This window comes from Melozone crissalis, unplaced genomic scaffold (assembly GCF_028551555.1).
Source record: "Melozone crissalis strain CALT ecotype California unplaced genomic scaffold, PUWL_Pcris_2 ptg000114l_1, whole genome shotgun sequence".
Classification (NCBI taxonomy): Eukaryota; Metazoa; Chordata; class Aves; order Passeriformes; family Passerellidae; genus Melozone; species Melozone crissalis.
Genome location: NW_026535891.1, coordinates 3,994,058 through 4,012,725, shown reverse-complemented (window position 1 = coordinate 4,012,725; position 18,668 = coordinate 3,994,058). Strand labels below are relative to the sequence as shown.

The 18,668-nt window shown below is 59.1% G+C and overlaps 1 pseudogene; it reads right to left on the bottom strand.

The window, feature by feature from the left end:
* Nucleotides 1–176: 176 nt before the first annotated feature.
* LOC128948121 (Fc receptor-like protein 4) lies at nucleotides 177–14,274 on the bottom strand (annotated as a pseudogene).
* Between the last annotated feature and the right edge of the window lie 4,394 nt (nucleotides 14,275–18,668).

The following is an 18,668-nucleotide window of genomic DNA, read 5'->3' as shown; positions in this document are numbered from 1 at the left end:
CCCCTGATAGAATCACCAACATCTCTGCAGGACCATCCAACAGCTCCCAGGACCCCAAGCTGAGGTCTCTGCAGGCTCAGCTTCTCCCAAGTTAGGAGCTGTTGGTGACACCCGATGGCCCCCATACCCTGGGGCGGCTTCACCCCAATCCCTGGGAACCCCTTCCGCCTGTATTGTCACCCACCACAGCAGTGCCACTGGTAACAGCCCCCGATGATGACCAGGAGCAGGAGCAGGAACAGCAGGGACCCACTGAGCCCTAGAGCCACTGCTGGGGACAGAGAGGGACACATTGGGGTCGCCCAGATGACCAGGGGTCCTGCACCCCCCATGTGACCCAGTGTGACCCCACCTCTGTCCCTGTGTCCCCGCGCTGTCACAGCCAGGACCAGCTCAGGGCTCAGTGCCCGGAACATGCGGTGCCCATCCTGTCCCAGCTGGTTGGTGGCCACACACTTGTAGGTGCCCGAATGTCCCACATCAACCGCTCCAAGCTCCAGAAGGGGACCCCGGGCCATCTCCTGCCTGTTGTGCAGCCAGGTGAAGGTGACAGGGGCTGAGCCCACCTGCACAGAGTAGCGCAGGGTCACGGGCTCACCGGCATGCACCTGGTGTGACAGGGGACCGGGGGTGATGGTAGCATTGGCAACTGGCACTGTGGGGACAGAGACAGGGCCGGCACCGGGCGAGGTGGGATGGGGGTGCCATGGGAGGGGTCACCCCCAGACCGAGGGTCCTGCTTGCCCAGGACGGTGATATTCAGGAGGTCACTCTCAGCCACGCTGTCCCCGTTGCTGATCCGGCACCGATACTGGCCGCTGTCATTGTCCCCAGCATGGCACAGCTCCAGGCAGGGGCTGGCTCCCAGCAATGCCTCTGAGCCCTCCCGATGCCAGGAGAAGGACAGGGGACCCGCAGCCACCGTACAGTTCAGCACCAGTCAGTCCCTGCATGCCACCTGTCCCCCAGGGGGCTGCACTGACAGGGACACCCCTCAAGGGCAAGACCCCTTGGATGGGGGGACACCAGGGAACAGTGAGAGACCCGTAGTGGGGAGGGATGGGAGAGGGGAAGTGGGACCCCAGTGAGGAAAAGGAGGCACAGAGATAGGAGGGGAGCTTGGAACGGGACCCCAAGGAATGATGGAGGGCTCAAGGATGAGTAACCTGGAGAGGAAGATGGGGAGACACCAGGAAGAGTATGCAAAACCAGAGAGGGAATGGTGAGACTTGAGGACCATGGAGGGAAATCAGAGAGGGCTGAGGCTGGCTCAGGGAGAGATGAAGGGATCCCAGTGAGGAATGGGGGGGCACAGAGGGTGGCCCAAGCAGGAATGAGGGGATGTGGAAAAAGATTACCAGAAAGATGGGGGTACCCACATAGGGCTGGGTGAGGTACCCAGGAAAGGATGGGGGACCTGGCTAGTTATGGGGATCCTCAGACAGAGCAGGGGCCCCCGAGGAGGATGTGGGGGCTCCCTGTGCCCATCCCCGCACTCACTGTGCACCGTGATGCGGAGCTGGGCGCTGCTCGATGATGATCCCCCCCTCGGATTTCACCTGGCAGCTGTAATTCCCCGAATGGAAGACCCCCATGGTGGGCACCAGCAGCTGCGGGGACCCCTGTGGGCCTCTCACCATGCGCCCGTCCTGGTAGAACACGTGCAGGAGGGGGGCTCGGGGCCGCAGGGGGCTGGGGGTGCTGAGGCAGCTGAGTGTCAGGGGGGATCCCACAGTAAGATAAGGGGGACCCTCCAGTACCGGCACCGAGAAGAGCTCTGGGAAGGAGAGGGGAGGGAGATTTGTGAGCCCAAGTCCCTGGGGAGTGGCTGAGAGGGTGTCAGGGTGGCGGCTGTGGGGTGCTCACCGTACACTGTCACTGTCACTGAAGCCGAGTGCGCCCACGGTGCCACCTTGGAGTCCACCTGGCCCCTGCAGCTGTAGCGGCCACTGTTGTTCAGCTGCAGAGGGGACAGGGAAAGCTCGGTCCCATTGAGGGACGTCTCCACCTCCTTGTCCCCATGGTAGAATCGCACCCCAGTGACCGACATGTTCTCCCAGCGCCGGCAGCGCAGTGTCACCGTGTCCCCCTCCAGTAGCTCCTGCGCTAGCACCTGTAGCACTAGTCGGGCTGCGGAACATGGGAATCTTTGGACACCTGTGGCATTCAATTTTCTCAAGGACTCTCAAATTGGTACACATCCAGTGCAGCAGGGTTCCCTGAATCCAGAACTGGGGTCCCTCCACTCTGAGATGCTCTGGGATCTCCGCAGGTACAGGGGATGGGCTCTGGTCACACCAGGAGGTGACCCATGGAGCAGAGCACACCCAGAGACCTTGGGGTCCCTGCAGCTGCGAGGCTGGAGACAACCAAACCCCTCTCACCATTTGAGACTGTCACAGAGGGGCTGTGCCCGTTGCCGGGTCTGTCACACGTCTAGATGCCACTCTCGGTGACAGTGAAGTGGTCGGGTCCCTGCTGCCCCCAGCGCTGCCCGTCCTTGTACCCGGTGGTGGCACGGGCAGTGCCCGAGCCCTTGCAGGTCAGTGTCACCCAGTCCCACAGCGCTGCCGGCCTCCAGGGGGGCTCCACCAGGAGCCTGGTGGTCTGGGCACCTGTGGGTGACAGGGGACACCAGCCTGCCAGAGCTAGCGTGGGGCTGGGAGCAGCAGGATGGGGCCATGGCACCCCCCGAGGAATCACCAAGAAGGCCGAGGGTCTGGGCTGGAAGGGAGAAGGGACAGGGCTGGGTGAGGGTGGCATCACAGAGACATTGGAAGGGAGGGACTGGGTGTGGGGGCTGTCCATAAACTGTCATAGCATGGCAAGTACCCCTTGGGGACAGAGACACACCGACTAGCCCTTGCTCAGTTAGGACATGGGGACACATTGGGCACACGGAAATGGAAACTAAACAGTGGTTGCAGTGGTCACCCCCACCAGCCCCATGATAGTTCCCCAAATCCCTGTCCCTCTGTTATTGTCCCCCCTCTCCTGTCCCCACAGCCCTGGTCACCTCATGCTCTGGCTCTGTGGCTTTTCGGGACCTCAGGGGACCCTGCAGCCCCCCTGTGCCCCCTCCCCACCAGTCTCTGCCTCACCAGGGCCCATCCCCAGGGTGTCAGGCCCGTGCCCAGGGGACTCACCCCACAGGAGCAGTGCCACCTTCCCAGCCATCCCAATGTCCCCAGCCATGTGCACTGGCTTTCACTCGCTGCTGTGGCCACCGCTCCCCTGGCTGGTGGCTCTTCGGATGAAGGGGAAGGAAGCGAGGTCACGTCCGTACCCACATGTAGGTGGCCCTTGGTGGGGGCAGGGTGGGGGCAGGATGGGGGCAGGGTGGGGACCTTGTGGGACATGGGGGTGATGGTGGGACATGGTGGGGACAGAATTTGGAGTCTGAGGTGGTGTAGGGAGCCAGAAATAGGTTTCCAGAGCAATGGGGTTCCCAGAGATGGGGTCCCATTGGAATGGGGGTCCCAGTGGATGGATGGACTCAAACTTGGGGATGAGGGTGCCAGAACAATGTGGCCTCCAGGGATTTGTGATCATGGGATGGGGGCCAAGGGATGGGGGTGACAGGGGAAAGGGGAACACTGTGAGAACGGGGGCCCTGGGGGAATCAATGTCCCCAAGGGAATGGGGTTCCCAGGGACTGGAATTACCAGGATGGGGTTCTTTGGTGTGGGAGATCGTGAGGAACTGCAGTCCAGGGAAGGGGTCTTAGGGAAGGAGGGACAAAAGGAAATCAGATTCCCATGATTGGGGTTCCAAATGAATAGGGGTGCCAGGTATGGGCAATAGCTGCGGGGGCATGGGGGTCACAGCTCCTTCCCTGGGTGCCTCAGATTTTGAGGTGGCCCATGGCCAGGTGCTGCCCCCTTGGGATGCTTGTTTCCTGTGCAGGTATCACATGGGGGTCCTGGGCAGCTCTGCTTCTGTGCCTTCCCCTGCCCTTGATTTTTTCTCTCTTTCTTTCTGTTTTCTTCCTTTTTTTCCTCACTTTTATGCCATGTCCCCTCAACCCCAGTTCCTGGCTCAGCAATCCCAGGAATCACCTGAGCAGGGAATGCATTGGGTGAAGCCATGGGAGGGGGATAATGGGGAGTAAGGAGAGCAGGGAAGGATGGGGAGGCTGTGGGGGATGGAAGTATTGGGCTGTGCTCCCTCAACACTTTCACTTTCTTTTTCCTGGACAGAAAGGAAGAGGCCGTTTGATCTGAGAGTCAGATGGCAAAGGGAGGCAGTGTCTGTCCTGGGAAGGCACATCCAGGAGGGTCCTGCCCTGTGAGATCCCTGTTGTGGGGTTGACCTGGGAGAAACCAGTCCAGGGGGTGACACATCCTGACATGGGGTGTCCTGTCCCCATGGGTGGCAGTTTCAGAAATGTCCCTGCACATTCCTTGCCCGGTGCCTGTCAATGCAAGGATGGGGCCCAGCCATGGCCCAGCCCCACTGCACAGGCATGGCCATTGCCCAGCCCTGCTCTGGTCCAGCCCCAGGGGGCAGCCAGCACCTGAGGGTCCCCCCTGCCCCCTTGGCTTTGATCCTGGCAGCTTTAGAGCTGCTGCAGAGGTGAGAATTCTGTGGGGGAAACGGCCTGGATGTGGTTTGCTCAGCTCTCCAAGAAGCACAAACCCCAAAGAGAGCCCAAGCAGTGCCTCTGTGAGGGCCTTTGGTGGTTTTCAGAGCAGGGCTGGCTGGAAACTCCCCATGCAAAGGCAGCTGTGGGGGAACCAGTCCAGAAATGCAGCAAGTGATCATTTTTTCCCTGTCCCAAGAGACTGAGAGATCCCTAGAACTACTGCAAAGGCAACAACAATCTGCTCAACAACCTGACCTGGACCCTCCATCTTGAACAAAACCTGCAGCCCTTTGGGACCTCCAAGAAAGAATGTTTGCATTCTGGATGTGCACACCAGAAGAGAGGGGAAAATGTGGAAATATTGAACAGGAGCTGCGCACGAGGGGCTGGGGAACAAGGGTGTCACAGCAGGAGCAGAGAGTGCCCAGGCAGGAGAATTCAGGGCAGGCTGGAGTGGATTTACCAGGGAATCAGACCCTGAGGCACACACAGTCATTTCCACACATTCCTGTGCACTGTCCCAAGGACGGACAGAGCTTCTCCCCTTTTGGGAGCTGAATCCATGGGAAGTCATTCAAGTTTCAGGGTGGGAATGAAAAAAATGGGGAGAATTCCTAAATATGGCTCAACAAAAGGCTTCCTTGGGGGCTGGGTTACTGCCAAGCAGGCAGGGAACAATCGCATGGACCTGTTGGATACTCAGGGAGAGATTCCAGGCACCCTGTGGTATCTACAAGCAAATGCTGCTGTTGGATGCAGCGAGGGGCTCCTACAGGGAGAAAAAAAAATCTCATTTCTTTGTGATTTGTTTGTGTTTTCATTGTGAGTGACTTGTTGGGAAGGCAATGATACAAAGTATTCTATAAACCAGCTAATTTTATACCTTATCAGTTTGATTTTTTTTTTGGGGGGGGAAAATAATGGTGTGGGAAAAGATTCTTGCCTTTATTTATGGATGTGTAATTTTGTCCCAGCCAATTGGTCATCACATGTTTGCTGAGGTCGCTGAGCTGGGAAATGGGAGTGACAGGAAAAAGCCCAGGAGTGTGTGGGGCAGAGATCGAGAACCTCCCAGGACAACCTTGGGTTGCCCCACTGGCCATGAGCACTGTGGGGAATGTGCTGGGTTCTGAGTCACCCCCAAATCTGAGGCAATCCCGGAAGCAGCTTTGATCCCTGTGCCCACCCAGACATTGCCCATCCCTGGCACCCCTGTTCTACTGGGAACCCAACCATGGGACCCCCATATCCTTGGTCTCTCGTCCCTGGGGACCCCCATCCCAGGACTGCCATTGCCCAGCACCACCATTACCTTCATGCCATCCCATGGGCTGCTTCTTCCACCAGAACCCCTATTCCCAGGGTCTCCTTTTCCCTCTGAACCCCCAACCCTGGCACCCACATGCCATGACCCCAAATCCCTGGGAAACATGTTTCCACAGCACCCCCAGCCCTGGAACCCCCCAGGCATGGAGACCCCAATTCCCCTGGTGCCCTATTCTCCTGGACACCCATCTTGGTTCCCCACATCCCCTGAGCCCCCCTCTCCTGGCAACACCATCCCCCACCATGTCCTCAGACTATGCAGCCTTGTCCCCATCCTGTGCCCAGCCTGTCCCCACTCTGCCCCCACCAAGGGCCACCTACGCATAAGGTTGAGATGTGACCTCGCTTCCTTCCCCTTCTTCGAAAGAGCCGCCAGCCAGGGGAGCTGTGTGAGTGGCACTGCTCCTGTGGGGTGAGTGCCCCGGGCATGGGCCTGTTGTGTCATTGTGCCCGGGGTGTCCACAGTGTCCCCATGTTCTGCCTCAGCCCAGGGTGGCCTCAGTGTCCCTGTTCCCAAGGTGTCTGTGCCACATGGATGTGGTGCACGGGTGGCTGCGACACAGAAAAATCTGCCTCACCAAATCTTTTGGGATCCACCACCATGCACTTTCCCACAAGAACTGCTGCCCCTATAGGGACAGTTTCGGGACACCCACCACACCCTTTATCCCGGGTGCCGCTGTCCATGTGGTGCCACCCCCACTGAGCCCTGTCCCTTCTCCCTTCCAGCCCAGATCCTCGGTCTTGCTGGTGAGTCCTCAGGGGATGCCATGGCCCCACCCTGCTGTTCCCAGCCCCATGGTGGCCCTGGCAGGCTGGTGTCCCCTGTCACTTGCAGGTGCCCAGACCACCCAGCTCCTGGTAGAGCCCCCCTGGAGGCCGCCGGTACTTTGAGACCAGGTGTCACTGACCTGCCAGGGTTCGGAGACCACCGGTGTCACCACCTGGTACAAGGGCGGGCAGCGCCGGGGGTAGGAGGGACGCGACCACTGTCACTTAGAGTGGCAGCTACACGTGTGCCAGACCCAGAAGTGGAAAAAGCCCCCCCGTGACTGTCTTAGATGGTAAGAGGGTTTGAGTGTCCCGAGCCTGGCACCTGCAGGGGCCCCAAAGGCTCTGGCGCTGCTCCATGGGTCACCTCCTATGTGACCAGAGCCTGTGCCCTGCTCTGGGGACATCTCAAAGCATCCCAGTGTGAGGGGTCCCTGTATTGGAATTGGGGACCCCTAGTGTGCTGGGTATGACCCAATGGGGGGTCCCATTGGGAGGTGCATCCGGGCCCGTCCAAGCCCTCATGATGTGACAGGACCCACTTGTTCCTCAGACTGGATGGTGCTGCAGGTGCCGGCTCGGGCGCTGCTTGAGGGGGACAGGGTGACACTGCACTGCCGGAGACGGTGGAACAACCTGGTCACCTGGGTGTACTTCCACCGTGAGGAGGAGCAGCTGGTGGAGCTCCGAAATGGGACAGAGCTGACCCTGTTCCCTCTGCAGCTGCAACACAGTGGCAACTACACCTGCAGGGTTTGGCTTAAAGACAGGTAGTGGGAGGTGTCCACGCCAGTGACAGTGCATGGTGAGAACCTCACAGCCTCCACACAGACACCCCCAGAGCCTCTCCCCTGAGGACTCACCAGTGAGGCTGAGGGTCTGCGCTGGAAGGGAGAAGGGACAGTGCTGGGTGGGGGTGGCACTGTGGGTACAGGTGCACACGGAGTAAAGGGTGTGGTGGCTACCCCCAAACTGTCCCCATGGAGACAGCATTTCTTCTGAGAAAGTGTGTCTGGTGGTCCCCAAGACATTTGGAGAGGCAGAGGGACATGTCTGTGTCACAGCCACCCATGTGGCACAGGCACCTTGGGAACAGGGACACTGAGGCCACCCTGGGCTGAGGCAGAACATGGGGACATTGTGGACACCCCAGGCACGAGGACACCATGGACACAGCCCATACTGGCCCACGTCACCCCCACCAGCTCATGATCCAATCCCCATGATCCCATCCCCATGGCTGCATCCTCACCATTCTTGTACCCTTCTGTCCCTGCATCCCAGTTCCCTTGTCCCTATCCCCAGAGCTACCTGAGCCCAAAGGTGCCAGTCCCCATATTCCTGTCCCCACATCCCTATCCCCAAATTCCTGCCCCCTGTTCCTGTCCCCAAAGCCACCCTACATCCCTAGTTCCACCCAGGTCCACTGTGGGTAACATGGACTGGCGCTGCTGGCATTGGGGACCTCAGGTGATACTGCAGCTCCCCTGTGCCCCACCCCATCCATTTCCCCAGGGTGTCAGGCCCGTGCCTGGGGACCTCACCCCACAGGAGCAGCACCACCTTCCTGGCCATCCCAGTGTCCCCACCCATGTGCACTGGTTGTCACTCACTGCCAGGGGTGGCTGTCCCCTGGGTGGTGGCTCTTTGGCCAAAGGGGAAGGAAGCAAGGTGAGGTCTCATCCTCATGCGTAGGTGGCCCTTGATGGGGGCAGGGTGGCCACAAGCTGGGCACAGGCTGCGGGCAGGGTGGGACCAAGGCTGGATGGGACACAGTGGGACATGGGGTTCCCAGGAGGGAGGGTCTCAGAGGGTTTTGGGAGCCAGGGCTCTCTGTCCAGGGGAATGGGGTGTTCCAGGGATGGGGTCCCTGGGAATGGGGGTCCTGAAGATGGGGAATCACCAGGGATTGGGGTGCAATGGGAATGGGGATGCCCAGGGCTCAGAATTCAGGGATGGGAGTCCCAGCGGAACGTGGGCTCCAGGGATTTGGTGTCCTGGGATGGGAATGTAGGGGGAATGAGGGGTTCTGTAGGAAAGAGGGTCGTGGGAGAATCAAGGTCCTGGGGGAAGGGGGATTTCAGGGGGTGGAATGGACAGGAGAGGGTTCCTTGGGAATGAGGGTCCTGGACAATGTCAGTACTAGGGAATGTCAGTACTAGAGGAGGGGTTCCAGAGAGGGGGAGACATAAGGAATGGGGGCCCCATGATTAGATTTCAAGTTTAAATGGAAGTCCCAGGTATAGGCAGTTCCTGGGTGAACCTGTGGTTCACAGCTTCTTCCCTGGATTCCTCAGAATTTGGAGTGACCCAGGGCCAAGCACAGCCCGCACAAGGTGCCGGTGGCCTGGGGGTCACCCCAGACAGATTCCAAGGGGCTCTGGGTGTGTGGAGCTGCTTCAGAGGTGAGAATTCTGTGGGGGAAAAAGGCCTACCTGTGGTTTGCTCAGCCCTGAAAGAAGCACAAAACCAAAAGGGTGCCCCCAAGCAGTGGCTCTGCAAAGAGGTCTGATGGTTTTCACAGCAGGGCTGGCTGGAAACTGCCCCTGCAGGGGCAGCTGAGGGGAATCAGTCCGGAAATGTAGCAATTTATCACTTTGTCCCTTGTAGCAAGTGTCTGAGATAGCCACAAAAACCTGGCAAATCCAAAAACACTGCTCAAAAACCTGATGGGGTCCATCCTTCCTCCTGTCTCAACCACGTAGCCCTTTGGAACGGCCTGGGAAGAATGTTTGGGTTCTGGCCGTGGCTGCCAGACAAGAGGGAAAAGTGTGGAGTGTGGAAATATCGAGCTGTGGCTCTGATGACAGCTGTGGTGGGGCTGTGGGGAGTGACCTTGTGTGGATTCCAGGTGTCCCCAAAGCTGCTCCATCCTTGCCCTCCTCACCTGAGTGAAAGGCTGAGGGTTTTCAGGAATTGTGGTGTAAATCCAGCAGAGGTGCTGCTGTAGACCCGAGACCTGCCTGGGGTCAGGCACTGCATTCCTTCCATTCGGGATCATGGAGAGCAGACGCGGGTGTTGTGCAGGGTGTGTGCCTGGTCCGGGACACTGCTACACTGCCAGTGGGCACTGGGATCCAACCTGCTGCCTTGGCGGCTTCTGCCTGCTGCCGGTGGTGGTGCCGGGACCGATTGGTGGCCGTGAGTTTGCAAAAGGAGCGATTTGCCCTCCTCCCTCCCGTCCGAGGCCGCCATGGCCCCTGAGGGGATGGAGCTGGACTGGGGCGCCCCCTGCTGGCCGGGAGTGCTCCCTACAGCACCCCCTGCTCGCCGCAGTTAAAACTGCCACAAAAACCTACAGCGCTGAGCGGGAGGGAAAGTTGTGGGTTTGTGTTGTTTGTTCTGTTGTGGTTTATAAATTTCCAAGAAAAGACCTTTTATTCCCTTTTCTACACTTTGGCCTGGAAGCCCCATCATTTTCAAAATTAATAAAATTTTAGGCATGGGTCTTCTTTCCATTCTAGAAATGCTGCCACTTTCCTTGGGAGATATTTCTCATTTAAATGAGTTGCCAACTCCCGGGTTCCAGTGTGGATGAGACAGACATACTAAGAAAGACGGTCAGGGACTTCACCACCTCATGCTCTCCCTTTTAAGGCAGTTTGGCTACCAAGGGCCCTCTCTCCAGGTGGCACTTCTGGTCACCCGGCTGCTGAGGCGCTGGCTTTGGCAGAGCGTCACACTGTCCCTGTGTTCCATGGCTTACAGGCTGATGCATAGACGGGGCCCTATCTCACCAAAAGCAAAGCCTGACCCATCCCTGCCACACACAGGTGTTCCAAAATGTCTCCAGACATCAAACTTCTCTTGTTTTTGACATCCCACCCTGTGCCATGGCCTGATCCCATCCTGCTCTGAAGAATGGGGAGGCTCTGCAACCCCCACAGGGCATTTGTGACATCCTCGTGTGGGGAACAGGGAAGAGGAATAATTTGGGAAATGGCTCAAGAGAATCCAGAGCCTCCTGAAGGCCGCTTTGGCCATCAGATCAAGGAAGTTCCAAGACTTTGACAGGTTCCTCTGGTGGAGGAATTGAGCAGGGGAGAGTGTCCAGGGTTTGTTCCTTTTGGGGGCTTTCACAGGAAATTGATCTTTTTGAGAAAATTTGAATCCTGAACCTTTTTGCTGTTGCTTTTGGTTTTATTTTCTTTCATTGCTGTTGCAGGAAATTATTCTTCTCTCAGCCCTTTGGGATCTTCGTGCCTCCACAGGGAGGGGCAGTTTTTAGTGGCAGCACACACACGAGTGGGTGCCCATGGGTGGGGACACCCAGTGCACCCCAGTTGCCCCCAGTGTCACAGAACAACCTCATTGATGTCACTGGGCATTCTTGGTCGCCTGTGGGGTCCCCACAGCTCTGCGTAGCCCACCAAGGGTTACTGGTGGTCGGTGATGCCTGGGGGCTCTGCAGGACACAACGGTTGGAGGGACCAAGGGGGGGGAATTGACACCAGTGATGTGTCACTGTCGCCCCAATCCACACTACTCAGGCTGCGCATGGTTGGTGCTCACAACTTCGGTGTACAGAACCTCCCCCTCCTCTGGGGGGGCCAGGGGATCAGGGGGAGGCCTGTGGGGCAAAAGACAATGTGTCAGAGGTGATGGAGACTTGGGACATGTGGGAAAAAGGGCACTCATGGTTGAAGACCCCACTCACCTTCCCTGCTGCTTCCTGGCAGCTGCAAAGGAAAGAGGGGAGGGTGACTGTGGGGTCCCAGGGCCCTGCCCCCTCTCAGGATTACTGAAACCCCACAGGACTCTCAATTCCTCTCAGGAACCCCAAGCATCCCTGAAGGCCCCCAGAATTCATGAGCCTCCCCAGTGCCCTGGGCCAACTCAGCCTCAGGAACTCAAAGCCCAGCAGGGACAGAGGCGCTCCAAACACCCCTAGGGCCCCTGAAAGAACCCCCAAAATCCCTGCATGACCCTCCAGCACCTCTCCAAATCCTTCAGAACCCCTAGGCAAGGTGACAGTTCTGGGGCTATGGGTGCTGCCCTATCAGGCCCCCACTCTGGGGGCCTCTACAGCTCCCTGGGGCCCCCTGTCCCCCATTGTCATCCACCCACAAGGTGCCACCAGTGCCAGGCTATAATGACACCCATGAGCAGGAGCAGGAACAAAGGGGCCCAACCGACACCTGCGGCCACTGCAAGAAACCGAGGGGGACACATCAGGATCATCCATCAACCCAGGGGTCCTGCAATCCTGAATGACCTGTGTGACCTCACCTGAGTCCCTGTGTCCCCATGGTGTCACCAACAGGGCCAGCTCGGGGCTGAGTTCCCGGAACACACGGTGTCCGTCCTGTCTCAACTGGTTGGTGGCCACGCACAGGTAGGTGCCCGAATTTTCAACACTGACGGCTCTGAGCCCCAGGAGGGGACCCTGGACAGCCTCTTGCCTGTTCTGCAGCCAGGTGAAGGTGACAGGGGCTGAGCCCACCTGCACCAAGCAGCGCAGGGTCACGGTGTCACCTGCACACACCTGGTGTGACAGGGTACCAAGGGTGATGGTGGCATTGGCCACGGGCACTGCAGGGACAGAGACAGGGCTGAGGCCACAGGGAGGGGCTGGCAGCTGGTTTGGGGGGATAGGGACAAGGGGGTGGGTGTGATGGGGGATGTTGAAGATAGGGTCACACCCTACAGAGATGAGGGGACACAGGGCAGAGGCGGGGGGACACAAGTAAGGTGTCTTGGGGACATGGAGGTACCCAGGCAGGGGACCCGAGGAGGCTGTGGGGACTCCCTGTGCCCATCCCCACACTCACTGCACCGTGATGTGGAGCCAGGTGCTGCTTTTCCGCATGCCCATCCCCTCAGAACACACCTCGCAGCTGTAATTCCCATAGTGGGAGACCTCCATGGCAGGCACCAGCAGCTGCGGGAGCCCCTGGGGGCCCCCTACCATCTGCCCGTCCTGGTAGAACACGTGCAGGAGGAGGGCTCGGGGCCGCAGGGGGCTGGGGGTGCTGAGGGAGCTGAGAGTCAGGGGGGACCCCGAGCTGGGCTTGGGGAGACCCTCCGGCACGGGTATCCAGACAAGGTCACGGGAGGACATGGGGGACTGTGGGAATGGTGACCCCGAGTCCCTGGCGAGGGGCTGTGGGGTTGTCGGGTTAGCAGATGTGAGGTGCTCACCATGCACTGTCACTGTCACCAGCGCTGACTCCTCCCATCCCTGTGATACCCCGTTGTTCACCCAGACCTTGAAGCGGTAGCCATCCGCTGTGGTTCCACTGCAGAGGGGACAGGGACAGCTCGGTCCCATTGTGGAGCTCTCTCAGTTCCGTCTCCTCGCGGTAGAAGAACACCGAACCAACCGACTTCTCCTGCCTGTACCGGCAGCGCAGTGTCAGCGTTTCCCCCTCCAGCAGTGCCCACGCTGGCACCTGCAGCATCAGCTGGTCTGTGGGGCAGAGGGGTGCCGTCACATCACAGGGGTCTGGAGGGTCCTGATGTGACTGGGATCCCCATACTGGGTCACAGCCAGCACACCAGGTTTTCTCAATTTCAACACAAGGGTCCCACAGTACTGGGATACTCTGGTATGTCCCTGTGTGTAGGACATGGGCTCTGATCACACCAGAGGGAGACCCATGGAGTGGAGCCCACCAGAGTCCCCAGGGTTCTTGTGGGTGCCAGGTTGAGGACACAAACCACCATCACCGTCTGAGACATTCACCGGGAGGCTGAGCCCCGTGCTGGGTCTTTCACACATGTAGGTGCCACTCTCAGTGACAGTGAAGTTGTTGCCTCCCTCCTTCTCCCAGCGCTGCCCGTCCTTGTACCAGGTGGTGGCACCGGTAGTCCCGGAGCCCTGGCAGGTCTGTGTCACCCGGTCCCACAGCACCGCCAGCCTCCAGGGGGGCTCCACCAGGAGCTGGGTGGTCTGGGCACCTGCAGGTGACAGGGGACACCAGCCTGCCAGGGCCAGTGTGGGGCTGGGGAAAGTGGGGTGGGGCCATGGCATCCCCCGAGGACTCACCAGCAAGGCCGAGGGTCTGGACTGGAAGGGAGAAGGGACAGGGCTGGGTGAGGGTCATGGGGACACTGTGGACATCCTATTGTTTGCACTGGCCCCCTCCACCAGCTCTACAGTACCTGTCCCCATGGCCAAAACCCCATGGCCCTGGACCCATGATCCCATTCCAATGGCACCTGTCATCCCGGCCCATCTCCATGCCACGTGGCCTTTGTCCCTGTCCCTGCATCCCTGTTCCCTTGTCCCTCATCCCTGTTCCCTTGTCCCTGTCCCCACAGCTACCCAAGCCCCAAGGTTCTTCTGCCACATCCTTGCCCCAACATCTCTATGTCCCTGTTCCTGTCTCCATCACGAGTTCCCCTGTTTCTGTCCCTAAAGCCACCCCACAATTCTGGTCACACTGGGCTCCATGCCCTGCTCTGGCTCTGCTGGCATTGGAGACCTCAGGGGACCCCACAGCCCCTCTGTGCCCCCTCCCCTCCCCATCCCCGGGGTGTCAGGCCCGTGCCCAGGGCACTCACCCCACAGGAGCAGCGCCACCTTCCCGGCCATCCCGGTGTCCCCAGCCATGTGCACTGGCTGTCACTTGCTGCTGTGGCCACCGCTCCCCTGGCTGGCGGCTCTTTGGATGAAGGGGAAGGAAGCGAGGTCACGTCTCATCCCCACGCGTAGGTGGCCCTTGGTGGGGGCAGGGTGGGGACAGGATGGGGGCAGGGTGGGGAACTTGTGGGTCATGGGGTGATGGTGGGACATGGTGTTGCCAGAATTTGGGGTCTGAGGCCATGCAGGGAGCCAGGGATGGGTGTCCAGGGGAATGGGATACCCAGGTATTTGGGGTCCCAGAGAAATGGCGGTACCAGGGTTTGGGTGGACTGAGACTTGGGGATGAGGGTCCCAAAAGAACGTGGCCTCCTGGGATTTGTTATCTTGAGATGGGGGCCAAGGCATGGAGGTGCCAGGGAAAAAGGGGTCCCTGTGAGACTGGGGGCCCTGGGTGAATGAAGGCCCCCAAGGGAAGGGGTGTCCCAGAGACTGGAATTACTGGGATGGGTTTCTTTGAGGTTGAAGATCCTGGGGAATTGCAGTCCAGGCATGGGGGTCTCAGGGAAGGTGGGACAGAAGGAAATGGGGTCCCAAGAGGTCCCAGGGTGATGGGGGTGTCAGGGATGGGCAGTGGCTGAGGGGACAGAGGGGTCACAGCTCCTTCCCTGAGTGCCTCAGATTTTGGGGTGACACGGGGAGCCGTAAAATCACTTCTGGGGTGCTCATTTCCTGGCCAGGCATTGCATGGGGATCCTGAGTATCTCTGGCTCTGTGTCCTCCCCTGCCCTTGACATTTTCCTCTCTTTATTTCTCTCTTTTCCTTATTCTCCTTACTTTTTGCCCTATCCCCTCACCCCCAGTTCCTGGCTCAGCAATCCTGGGGTCCATCTGAGCAGGGAAGGGGTTGGGGGGACCCAGGGGAGGGGGAAAATGGGGAATGGGGGGTGCAGGAAAGGGTAGGGAGGCTGTTAGTGATGGAAGTGTTGGACTGTGCTCTCTTAACACTTTCACTTTCTTTATCCTGGACAAGAAGGGAGAGGCCATTTGTGCTGAGAGTCAGATGGGAAAATGGGGGTGGTTCTCTCCTGGGGGGGCACATCAGGGGGTGGGTCCTGGTGCCCTAAGGCACACACGGGCATTTCCACAGATTCCTGTGCATTGTCCCAAGGAGGGACAGAGCTTCTCCCCTTCCTCCATGGGAAGTCAATCAAGTTTCATGGTGAGAATGAGCAAAATGGGGAGAGTTCCTAAATATGACTCAAGAAAAGGCTTCCTTCAGGGCTGGGTTGCTACCCAGCAGGCAGGGAACAATGCCATGGAGCTGTTGGGACACCCAGGGAGATTCCACACTCTCTTTTATCCACAAGCAAACGCTGCTGGGAAATGCACCAATGGGCTCCTAAAGGGAAGCAAAAAGACTCATTTCATCGTGATTTTTTGTGTTTTTACTGGGAGTGACTTGTTGGGTGAGAAACTTTTAAAAGAATTCTATAAACCTGAGCATTTTATACCTTGTCAGTTTGATTTTTGCTGGGTATGTTCTATATTAGGGAAAAAATTGTGTGGGAAAGATTTTTGCTTTTATTCTACAGAGGTGTAATTTTTTCTGAACCAATAGGGCATCAGGTGTTGCCTGGGATGGCTGAGTCAGGAAACTGGGGGACCTGACCCAGGTGTGAGTGGGGCAGTGCCCCACAGCATCGCAAGACAGCCCAGGGGTGCCCCAGGTTGGGGGCTGTGCTGGCCTCTGAGTCACCCCACAATCTGAGGAAGCCAGGGAAGGATCTGTGACCTCCGTGCCCACCCAGTCATTCCCCATCCCTGACATCCCCATTCTCCTGGCAACCCCAAACATGGGACCACCATTGCCTTGGTCTCTCCTCCCTGGGGACCCCTATCCCAGGACTGCCAGTGCCCAGCACAACCATTGCCTTGATCCCATCCCATGGGCTGCTTCTTCCCACAGAACCCCTATACCCGAGGGTCCCCTTCTTCCCCCTGCACCCCCAACCCTGACAACCACATGCCATGACCCCAAATCCCTGGGGACCATGTTCCCACAGCACCCCCCTCCATGAATGCCCTCAGGCATGGAGACCCCAATTCCCCCGGAACCCCATTCTGCTGGACACTCATCCTTGGTTCCCCACATCCCCTGAGCCCCCCCAGTCCTGGCAACAGCATCCCCACCATGTCCCCAGACTAGGCAGCCTTGTCCCCATTCTGTGCCCAGCTTGTGGCCTCACTGCCTCCAACATGTGCCACCTACACGTAGGGACAGACGTGACCTCACTTCCTTCCCCTTCATCCAAAGAGCCGCCAGCCAGGGGAGCGGTGGCCACAGCAGCGAGTGACACACAGTGCACATGGCTGGGGACACCGGGATGGCCGGGAAGGTGGCGCTGCTCCTGTGGGGTGAGTGCCCCAGGTACAGGCCTGACAAACTGGGGATGGGGAGGGGAGGGGTCACAGGGGGCTGTGGGGTCCCCTGAGGTCCCCGATGCCAACAGTGCCAGTCCATGTTACCCACAGTGAACCTTGGTGGGACTAGGGATGTAGGGTGGCTTTGGGGACAGGAACAGGGGGCAGGTATTTGGGGATGGGAATGTTGGGACAGGAATGTGGGGACTGCACCTTTGGGCTCAGGTAGCTCTGGGGATAGGGACAAGGGAACTGGGATGCAGGGACAGAATGGGACAAGAACAGTGAGGATGTGGCTATGGGGATGGGCTCATGAGCTGGTGGGGGTGACCTGGGCCGCATGGGCTGTGTCTGTGGTGTCCTCATGCTCGGGGTGTCCACAGTGACCCCATGTTCTGCCTCAGCCCAGGGTGGCCTCGGTGTCCCTCTTCCCAAAGCATCCATGTCGCACAGATATGGTGCACAGATGGCTGTGACACAGACATGTTCCCCTGCCACGACAAATCTTCTGGGGACGACTCAGACACACTTTCCCACAAGAACTGCTGCCCCTATGGAGACAGTTTGTTGACAGCGATCACACCCCTTGCTCCCGTGCTGCTGTCCCTGCCATTCCGCCCCCAACCAGCCCTGTCCCTTCTCCCTTCCAGCCCAGACCATCAGCCTTGCTGGTGAGTCCTCAGGGGATGCCATGGCCCCACCCTGCTGTGTGGCCCCACACTGGCCCTGTCAGCCTGGTGTCCCCTGTCACTTGCAGGTGCCCAGACCACCCAGCTCCTGGTGGAGCCCCCCTGGAGGCCGGTGGCGCTCTGGGACCAGGTGTCACTGACCTGCCAGGGCTCAGGGACTGCCAGTGCCACCACCTGGTACAAAGACAGGCAGCACTGGGGACAGGAGAGACAGGACAATTTCACTGTCACCTACCTGTGTGACAGACCCGGCAGTGGGTGCAGCTCCCCCGTGACAGTCTCAAATGGTATGGGGGGATTTTAAGCAATCAGAGTGGCCCCTGACAGGTCTTTGTGAGCTTCACTCCGTGGGTTTCCTCACACCTCCCATGTGGGGAGATCCTGTCCCCAGGACACCTGGACATCCCAGTCCACCCCAGTGCGCCCAGATGTCCCTGGTGCCATGGGGACCTACATTGGACCTGTATCAACCCCTCAGTGGGATGGGATCCTCCTGTCCCACAGATCATCTGGTGCTGCAGGTGCCAGCACAGGCACTGCTGGACAGGGACACAGTGACACTGCACTGCCGGGGCCAGTGGAACAACACAGTCACCAAGGTGAGATTTTACCAGAACGAGAAGGATCTGAGGCGGCCCGTCAATGTGACTGAACTATCCCTGTCCCCTCTGCAGCTGAACCACACCAGCAGCTACAGCTGTGGGGGCTTGGTGAGGTCGTTAATGTCAAGGTCAGCAGCAGTGACAGTGACAGTGCACGGTGAGCACCCCCACGGCTGTAACTCCAATCTCCTGACACCCCCAAAAGCACTTCCCAGGGCACTCAGAGTCACAGTCCTCACCTCCCCTCTCCTTCCCTGAGCTCTTCTCGGAGCAGGTGCTGGAGGGTCCCCCCGAGCCCACCGTGGCGTCCCCCCTGACTCTCAGCTGCCTCAGCACCCCCAGCCCCCTGCGGCCCCAAGCCCCCCTCCTGCACGTGTTCTACCAGGACGGGCAGGTGGTGGGGGGCTCACAGGGATCCCCGCAGCTGCTGGTCCCCGCCATGGGGGTCTCTCACTCAGGGAATTACAGCTGCCAGGTGCGCTCCAAGTGGGGGGCCGTGCGGAAGAGCAGCGCCTGGCTTTGCGTCACGGTTCGCAGTGAGTGCGGGGATGGGCACGGGGAGCCCCCACAGCCTGCATGGGTGCCTTGCCTGGGCACATCCATGTCCTCCAAACACCTTTCTTGTATCCTTCCATCACTCCCCTTGTCCCCTTGCCCCTCCCTGTGTTGACCCCATCCCCAACATCCTCCACCACACCCATCCCCCCATCCATATTGCCACACACCAGCTGCCAGCTCCTCCCTCT